Raw genomic sequence first — 10,537 nt, 5'->3', positions numbered from 1 at the left:
CAAGATGACAGTTAAAAGAAAGAAGAGTTTGTGGGATGCTGGTGGCTCACCCTGTAATCCTAGCTACTCAGAAGTCTGAGATCTGAAGATCAAGGTTGGAAACCAGCCCAGGCATGAAAGTCCATGAGACTCTTATCTCCAATTAATCACCAAAAAATTGAAAGTGGAGCTGTGGTTCGAGTGGTAAAGTGCTCACCTTGACAGGGCCAGTGTCCAGTCCCTGAGTTCAGGCAAGGACTGACGAAGTAAGAGAGAAAGGAAGGGGAGGGAGGGAGAAAAGGAGGGAAAGAGAGAGAGGAGTTTGGAACTGAGACACAGGTTTGACAGCATCAGTGTCTCTCCAGCTCTCATGCAGGCCTGACAATAAGATCAGGATTTTTCCTCATTCCTCTATGAGCAATCATCTAACAATAATTTACATAGTGTCTTAGGAATGCAGTGACTTTTCTCTTTAGGGCTGTGCAACTAATTCTATCTCCAGTTATATAAATGAGAAAATCAAGGCTTAGAGGGTTTGTATACTTTAGTCAAGGTTACATTGTTAATAAAAACAAAATATGGTTCAAAGTTAGGACTTTCAGCATCCTATCCAAGGTCGTTTTCATCTGCATTGAGATGATTTTGAATAAAAACAGTCATGTACAGGGCAAAGCATTCTGCTGCAACACTGAATCCAAGATCCTAAGTTCATGGACTTCCTGCTCTGAATCTCAATCCTCAGATCTCAGCCTCCTGAGTAGCTAGGCTTACAGGCCTGGCTAGATATTTTAAAGCAGTTTATCTAACTTTTCTCAGCCCATTTCCTCATCTGCAAAATGAGATAGTAATACTCACCCCTAGAGTGTTGTGAGAATAAGACAATGTGTAGAAAGTATTTTGCATAGTGCCAGGCACATAGTACATAGGTAAGAAGGGTAGTAGCTCCATACTGTCATGGAAAGTCCCTACCACAGTGGGTAAATTAATATGAATTCCCTTTACATCTGTCTTCTACTACCTAGCAGCGGAAAGTACAGTCTTTTAAGTATCTTTGTCATCTCTAAAATGACTTGAATAAGTTAAGTTCTTAGGCAGATAGATAGATAGATAGATAGATAGATAGATAGATAGATAGATAGATAGATAGATATTAGAGAGATTTTTTTTGTTGGTCATGGGGCTTGAACTCAGGGCTTGGGTCCTGTCCTTGTGCTCTTCTGCTCAAGGGAAGCGCTCTACTGCTTGAGCCACTTCTGGTTTTCTGGTGGTTTACTGGAGATAAGAGTCTCACAGACTTTCCTGCCCGGGCAGGCTTTGAACCTCAATCCTCAGAGCTCAACCTCCTGGGTAGTCACTCACAGGCGTGAGCCACTGGCACCTGGCTTTTTTTTGTTGTTGTTGTCGGTCGTGGAGCTTGAACTCTGGGCCTGGGCACTGTCCTTGAGTTCTTCAGCTCAAGGCTAGAGCTCTATCACTTGAGCCACAGCACCACTTTGGGTTTTCTGGTGATTAATCAGAGATAAGAGTCTCATGGAATTTCCTGCCCAGGCTGGGTTTGAACTGTGATCCTCAGATCTCAGCCTCCTTGGTAGCTAGGATTATAAGCATGACCCCTGGTGCCCAGCATTAGGCAAATTTTTTGTGAAGGACAAGAATTTTCTGCCTTTCCTGTAAAGCAAACCATCCAGAAAGGTCTTGCTCTTGTCTCCACCATAAGGAATGTTCTTGATGACTTTTGAAAGGAATCAGAAAGATTTCGTTATGCTTGTTACAGAGGATTGGTTCCCTAGGGGTTGCTCTCTGACCACTAGTCAGGAGAGATGTGGCTCAAGAGAGTAATTTCAGTGAGGAACTGGCCCATGGCCAGATGAGAAAGGGTCGGGGAGGGAGGCTGAGTGCAGAAATTGGAGATCAAGAGATGACCACATATAGTCTGTCTCAGATGCTGTGACAAGAAAAGAGCAGTGAGCTAGAAGCACAAAGAGCATCAAAGTCTAAGGCAATCTTGACTTTGAAAGTATTTGGATTGGCTTTACAGGAAAACAAGCCGGGTGAGAGAGAAGGAGAGGGAGGGGGTATGTGGTTATGGTCTTAGCTCATAGCCAAGCTAGCACACTGGCATTTGAAAATAGGAGAAATCTCTGTACCAGCCTCTACTTGAAATAGGAAGAAATAGAAACATAATTAGAACTCTGTGCAAGCAATGGAAACTGATTTGAGTTATCGAGCATGTGTGTGCGCACGTGCGCGCGCCTGTGCCGGTTCTAGGACTTGAACTCAGGGCCCGGGCACTGTCCCTGAGCTTTTGTGCTCAAGGCTAACACTCTACCACTTTGAGCTGTGGCTCCATTTCCAGCTTTTTAGTAGTTAATTGGAGATAAGAGTCTCACGGACATTCCTGTCCAGGATGGCTTTGAACAGTGATCCTCAGATCTTAGCCTTCTGAGTAACTAGGATTACAGGTATGAGCCACCAATGCCTGGCTGACATTTGTTATCTTAATCTAAAAGAAGCTATTGGAAGGATATATATGTGATCAGGAAGCTCATTTATTTCAAGGGAATGTTGATTAAAAGGAACTTGAGAAGACTAGGTAGGAGCAGGTAAGCTTTAAGAGTCTAGGTTATGAGAATTAATAGAGAGAATCCCCAAGGATTTCTGCCACCAGAAAACCTCCAGTCTTTTGATCACTCTGTTCCTATGTACGGAATCAAATTTCCTTTGAGTTATACATGTACCTTCCCACTAGGCCAGCAAAAGCTCTGCAGGAACCCCCTGGGGTAACAGCCATTCTAGCGCTACACACTGTAAGAGGTAAGCAGGAAAGAGAAGTCAAGGCACTATATAAAAGGAAGGGAAAAGCAAAAGCTGCCAAATCAACTCCAAACAGCAATGTCCAGGACCAAGGAAGCAAGTGGCACAGAAAATTTATACTGCGGGGTCCTGGTGAGTTTTTGTTGTTATTATTATTTTGTTTATTTTTAATATTTATTTTTTTGGGGTCAGTCATGGGGCTTGAACTCAGGGCCTGGGCACTGTCCTTGAGATTTTTTTGCTTAAGGCTAGTGCTCTAACGGCTTTGAGCCACAACTCCACTTCCAGTTTTCAGGTAATTAATTGGAGATAACAGTCTCATGGACTTTTCTGCCTGGGCTGGCTTTGAACCAGGATCCTCAGATCTCAGCCTCCTGAGTAGTTGGGATTACAGGCATGAGCTGCCAGTGCCTAGCTTGTTTTGTTTATTTTAATTTTATCTCTATTTTATTTTAAGAGACAGAGTCTCACTATGTTATTCAGGCTGATCCCAAACTCCTAGGTTCAAGTGATCTCCTGCCTCAGCCTCTGGGATAGTGTGGACTACATGCATAAAGTATGGCTCTGGCCTCTGTTTTAGATCGTTTTGTTTTGTTGAAACAGGGTCTTGCTATGTAGCCATAGCTGCCCTGAACTTGCTGTGTAGGCTAGATTGGCCTTAAACTCACTGTGTAGTCCAGTTTGGCCTCAAACTTGAAATCTTCTTGCCTCCAGCTCTGGTTCTCGAATACTGAGATTACAGGCATATGTCATGACATCCCTTTGTGTGTGTGGAGGGGGGCAGGCATATTAGGAAGTGAACTCAGGGCCTCACATAAGCTAGGCAGCAAGTACTGTAGGCTAGGTGCCTCTGAGCTATAGCCCACACCCTAGACTTTATTTCTTGGAGCATTTTAGGCTTACAACAAAACTGAGCAGAAAGCACAGACAATAACCCACCCCTGACTAAACACATTCCCCATTGTCTACTCCCCGAGTATCACAGTCCATGGGCCTACACTGACACAACATTATTACCCAAAGTCCCCAGTGCACACTTGAGTTCCTTTGGTGTTATATATTTTATGGGTCTGGACAAATGTATCCACCATATAGTACCATACAGAATATTTTCACTGCCATAAAAATCCTCTGTGCTCTGCTGATTCATCTCTTTCCCTCTGAACCCTTGGCAACCAATGAACTTTTCACTCTCTCCATAGTTTTGTCTTTTCCAGACTGCCATATGGTTGAAATCATAACATTTGTAAGTCTTTTCAGATTGGTTTCTTTCATTCAGTAATATGCCTTTAGGTCTCTTCCATGTTATTTCATGCATTTTTTTCTTTTTTTGGTGGGTTGTGGAGCTTGAACTCTAGGCTTGGGCACTATCCCTGAGCTCTTCAACTCCAGGCTAAGGCTCTATCTCTTGAGCCACAGTGCCACTTCCAGCCTTTTCTGTTTATGTGGTGCTGAGGAATCGAACCCAGAGCCTCATGCATGCGAGGCAAGCACTCTACCACTGAGCCACCTTCCCAGCTCCTATTTCATGCATTTTTAATATATATTCTTATTGTAGAGATACTGTACAAAAGAGTTACAGTTACATGAGTAAGGTAATGAGTATACTTCCTATTGAGCATTGTTACCCCCTCCTTTGTTTTTCCCATATCATCCCTTCCCTTCCTACCTCCCCAACTTCTCCCTCCCCCGCTAAGACATAAAGTTTGTTTTCAAAATAGTATCTTATAGACTTCATACGTTAGAATTTTAAAGACACATCTAGATGTATATGTAAGTTTTTATTTCATTATTGAGCTATCCAATTTATTTCATGCATTTTTAAACACAAATAATATTCCATTTTCTGGATTTACCACTGTTTATTTAATCATTCACCCACTGAAGAACATCTTGGTCAATTAATATGATCATGAAGACCAAATTAAGAGCAAAACTGCTGGTGTTGATGATGTAGAGTAGTAGTAAGAATGTATGCTTTGCATGAGCAAGGTCCTACTTTTGGTTTGATTCTCAACACACCTGTAATTCCAGCATTCAATAAGGGAGATAGGAGGATCAAGAATTCAAGGCCAGCCTGTGCTTCATACTGCAAGGCTGTGTCAAAAACAAAAAACAGGGGCTGGGAAGGTGGCTCAGTGGTAGGGCGCTTGCCTTGCATGCATGAGGCCCTGGGTTCGATTCCTCAGCACCACATAAGCAGAAAAAAAATCCAGAAGTGGTGCTATGGCTCAAGTGGTAGCACACTAGCCTTGAACTGAAAGAGCTGAGGGACAGCGCCCAGGCCCAGAGTTCAGGCCCCATGACCGGACTCAAAAAAAAAAAAAAAATAGCTGCATGCTTGTGGCTCATGCCTGTAATCCTAGCTATTCAGGAAGCTGAGATCTGAGGATCATGGTTCAAAGCCAGCCCGAACAAGAAAACCCATGAGATTCATATCTCCAATTAACTATCAAAAAAGCTGGAAGTGGGCCGGGCGCCGGTGGCTCACGCCTGTAATCCTAGCTACTCAGGAGGCTGAGATCTGAGGATCACGGTTCAAAGCCAGCCGGGGCAGGAAAGACGGTGAGACTCCTATCTCCAATAAACCACTAGAAAACCGGAAGTGGCGCTGTAGCTCAAGTGGTAGAGCGCTCGCCTTGAGCTGAAGAGCTGAGGGACAGCGCCCAGGCCCAGAGTTCAAGCCCCATGACCAACAACAACAAAAAAAAAAAGCTAGAAGTGGAACTGTGGCTCAAGTGGTAGAGTGCTAACCTTGAGCAAAAGAAACTCAGGGACAGAGCCCAGGCCCTGAGTTCAAGCCCCAGGTCCAGCACAAAATTAACACACAAATGAAAAGAAAAAGGAATAAAGATGTTATAAACTGTATGCAGGTTTTGGTATGAATATAAATTTTCAGTTGTTTGGGAAAATACCAAGGAGCATCATAGCTGAGTCAGATGGTACTACATTCGGTTTTATAAGAAATCTCCAAACTGCCCTTTAAAGTGGCTGGACAGGGGGCTGGGATGTAGCTCAGCGGCAAAGCGCTTGCCTAGCAAGTGCAACGTCCTGTGTTCGATCCCCAGTACCAAAAAGAGAAAAAAGACAAAAACCTTTACAATGTACTACAAGACATAAAGTGGCTGGACAGGACAATTTCACATTACCATTAGCAATGGATGAGAGTTCTTTTTGTGGTACTGGGGATTGGACTCAAGGCTCTTGCTAGGCAGATGCTCTGCCACTTGAGCTACAACTCCACTTCCAGATTTTTGGTGGATAAAAGTCTTATGGATTTAAAAGATAGGTCCTTTCCCTTCATCATCAAAAGAAAAGGGCAGTGGGTAAGGACTATGGAAAAGTGTGAACACCTTTAAAAATCAAGAACTCATGTTTCTGTGATAATGGGAATTCATCCATAAAGCAATATGACATGTGTGCCTTTAGTTCTCCTTCATGAAAACTAGGGCAGGTTCACAAGGCAGCAAAAACTTAGCCAGGTACCAGTGGCTCACAGCTATAATCCTAGCTACTCAAGAAGCTGAGATCTGAGGATCACAGTTCAAAGACAGACTGGGAAGGAAAGTCCATGAGACTCTTATTTCCAATTAACCACCAGAAAAGCCAGAAATGAATCTGAGGTTCAAGTGGTAGAATATCAGCCTTGAGCCAAAAAGCTAAGAGACAGTGTCCAGGCTCTAAGATCAAACTCCATTACTACAGCACACGCACACACACACACACACACACACACACACACACAGAGTAAATTAAGAGAGGAAAAGGTCAAAGCTAAACAAAATCAAAGTGTGAGTTTGAACGCACATTGGAAACTACACCAATGAAACCACATGGCTGCATACTTCTAAGTGTGGATTTAACTGTGAGCATTGTTAGGATTTGGGAAGATGAAGTTGACTAGGAACCCTGGGAATCACGGGGAACACCCCACTCCCTGTACCCATACACCTTCGCTTCCCTCCTACTCTGCTGCTCTCCTATCCCACCAAGTTCTCAGCATATTTAAAAGAATTTCTGCCCTAGAGATTAAAAACTAAACTCCAGGCCAGTCACCTCCCCTCTGTGCCTCTCTTTGCCAGGATACAAGGAGTTTAGTTGCCTGAGGAGGGACAAAGAAGTATTGTTAAAAGGAGCCTAGTTACAAGCAGGCTTTGCAACTAAGAGCTTTTATGCTGCTATCTAAGCCATTCTCCAACCCCCTTGCCGCTCCCCAGGGGGAAGGGGGGCGCTGTGTGCCTGTCCCAACTCCACCATATCAGTTCAAAGAGGAAATTCAGCCAGGCGCAGTGATTGCAGGAGAATGTCTTAGGACTTGGCAACATTCATAGGCTGAGAATTTTGATCCCAACATCTCATACAAGCCCCACATCTGGCCCCACTAGGTCCTGGGATGGGGTAAAGTTGGGGCGAGGAATCTTTCTCTTTGTAGATTTGAGTCAAAAGGTTTCTCTCATAGACCCTGGCTAAGTGACAGGCTGGCCTGAAGCACAAGAGTGTGCGGATTGCATCATAGAAAGTAGAGGTAAATTTTATCTCTACTCTTAACCTCCTTAGCCCTGCCTTTTAGAACTCCGCCACCTTCAAAAGGTTGTGGAAGCCTGAGGGATTGATAATCCATGGAATTGATTTTTGCAGATTCATTCTGTTGAAGTGGTCTATTTTCCTTAGATGCTAATTAATTAGTATATGTATATTTAGTGTCTTGCCTAAGACTGTGCTGTTTTGTAGGCCAGACTCCTGACTTCAAGGAGCTTGTTCCATTCAACCATCACTAATGTATCCTGCACTCTGCTAAGGATTCAGATCCTACAGGTAACAGAGCTTTACAGCTACAAACATGGAAGATGAAAGTGTTACAGGATGGTTTGTAAGCATCATCCCACACTCCAAGTGACTGCTTTAACTTCTGTGCTTCCTATACAGCTCAAGGTCTGTGGGCATTTATGTCCTACAATGGGGCTGAGTCCCTGGCTTACCTTTATCTCTACCACATTTGATTTGCAAAGTAAACTCTGCTTTGGCCTCAAAATTGACCCGGTATTTTAAATCGGCACACACTTCTTTCTGTCAAAAGACTGCTGCCCTGTTTCTTGCCCACAGCTTAGGTCAAGATCAGCTGTGTCTTTCAGCAAAGGACAGATGTGGGGAAGAAACTGGAACAGTCACAGCTCTAGTGAAAACTCCTCCCCTCCCTCCCCACCTCCATATTCATGGATGATAATGGCAGGTACGTGGTGCTATGACCTCCCCAGGGAATACAGTAACAAGGTCTGTGATCTGGGAGGGAAGAAGGGTGGGTTTTTAGGGATACAAAGCAAGAATTCAGAAAGGACAGGCCCTTGGTTGTAGATCTGCATGACTATATACAAAAGAGAGGTTTCAAATGGAACTGATTGTTTAGGGGCCAATTTTGACCCCCTAAGTGCCCTGTAAGTTGTATGATAGGAGATTAATGGTCTAGCCTTTGATCTTCTACTGCTTAAATCCAAATTTAGGTTTGTGTGTGTGTGTGTGTGTGTGTGTGTTGTGGGGTTTGAACTCTGGGCCTAGGTACTGTCCCTGAGTTCTTCAGCTCAGCTCAAGGTGATCACTCTACCACCTGAGCCACATGCCACCTCCCAACTTTAAGTTCTAGAAAGATATTAGGGCCCTTATCCCTGCCCTAATTGCTATTTTTCCCAGGCTAAAGTGAGGTGAATGTAGAAGGAAAGGCCATGACAGTCTTTGGTGCTGTAGTTAGGAATGTGGATGAAGGTGGGTGGTTATGGAAGGGTGAGAAGTGAGGGAGAGAAGCAAGACCCAGGACTTCTTCCTCCTGTAACCACTGGCCACCGTGTCCCCCCAGATCTGCATGCAGCCAGGCCTCTGGGCCACACCCAAGGAGCTTCTCGTTCCTTCTTTTCTCCAGTGGAGAAAATGACTGAAAACGTCATTTCTCTGGCAGGATGTGAAATGGGCTTGGATTAGAAGTTGAAACCCAACTTAACTCCGTCTCCAGACTTGTGTCTGCTCCTCTAAGGCTTGAACAACTGCCAGACCACAAGAACATACTGTATAATAGGAATCCGGTAATGCTGTTGTGGTCATCACTTAATTGCTTTGAAGAGATAATAGGGATACAGACAATATCAGAAGCATGTGGGTCCCCTTTGGTCTGAATTTGATCCCCAACTCCCCCAGGCCTCCACTGCCATATCCTCTCCAGGTTCACATCCAGGACACAAAGGGCTAGCACTGAACTTGAGGGATGGTGGTTGTGGGGGCACATTTTGGCACTTAGACTGGCAGCTTGTGGCTTTATTGAGTTGGTTATCAACTCTCCTGAATCTCAGCTTGCTCCTTTACTCATGAGATCAATACTTTTAAAACATTTTAATAGCTTTATTAGGAAAATGATTCATATTCCTTGAAAAAAATGTTCATATAATATTTAAAAGAAAAAAGCAGGAACTAAAAAATAGTATATCAAATTTCTAGACCCAAATATAGTCACTGTTTGTCTGGGGAAGAAAAATCTTCTACCCACTTTTCTATACATACAGTTATATGCGTATATATATATATATATTTTTTTTTTTTGGGGTCCGGTCGTGGGGCCTGTACTCTGGGCCTGGGCACTGTCCCTCAGCTCTCCAGCTCAAGGCTAGCGCTCTACCACTTGAGCCACAGCGTCACTTCCGGCTTTTTTTTTCTTTTTGCTTATGTGGTGCTGAGGAATCGAACTCAGGGCCTCAGGCATGCAAGGCAAGCGCTCTACCACTGAGCCACCTTCCCAGCCCCATATGCGTATATTTTTATGTAAAACAAACTATATCAATATAATGCATCTTCCATGTCAATAAGTAGAATTCTTCACCTTAAATTTTTATGGCTGCACAGTATTTTATTCTCTGTATGAGTCACTATAATACTGCTTTACTTACTAGGGCCCAATTGATGGACACTTAAAACACAGCCTTTATTTTGGTTTTGTTGCTGCTATAACCATTGTGAAAATCCCCTCATTCTTCTCCTAACGTGACATGAGAAATATTCAATGATGTAACTCAAGAATAAATTCAAAGATCATAAAATGCCATGTCAGCAAAACAGAGATTTGGAGTGGAGAAGATTCTAGAAAATTTTCAGTGATTCTCACCTATATAGAGAACTCCCGGTCCAAAAAGGGTGCTGGTGGCTCATGCTTGTAATCCCAGCTACTCAGATGGCTGAGATCTGAGGATTGTGGTTCAAAGCCAGCCCAGGCAGGAAAGGCCATAAGACTCTTATCTCTAATTAACCACCTAAAAGATAGTAGTGGAGCTGTAGGAGCTGTGGCTCATAGTGGTAGAGAACAAGCCATGAGCACAAAAGCTCAGGGACATACCCAGGCTCTGAGTTTAAGCCCCACGGCTGACAAAAAGAACATCCAATATTATACACTACATATGCGTTACTATTTCGCAGGCTTAAGTGACAAACATATTTAGGAAAACAACTTCAGTGTTGCAGTGGATTTATCTAAAAATTGTGCTCCCCAAAAGAACCACACTTTTCTCAGGAGTGGGTTTTGTTCTGGAGATCCTGGGCCAGAGCAAGTATGAACCCTTGTGCCAAAGAAATTTATGCTTTCAGGATCAATCAGACCATGCAGAAGCCATGTGAGTCTCCCCATTGGTCAGTGGTATTTAGAAGGAGCATTTGCCTTATGTCACCCCCTGAACAATACTTCTTGGGGTTCTATTCTAGGAACCTGCCTGTT

The sequence above is a fragment of the Dipodomys ordii genome, unplaced genomic scaffold (genome assembly GCF_000151885.1).
Source record: "Dipodomys ordii isolate 6190 unplaced genomic scaffold, Dord_2.0 Scaffold2, whole genome shotgun sequence".
Classification (NCBI taxonomy): domain Eukaryota; kingdom Metazoa; phylum Chordata; class Mammalia; order Rodentia; family Heteromyidae; genus Dipodomys; species Dipodomys ordii.
Note: the sequence above shows the minus strand (reverse complement) of the source record.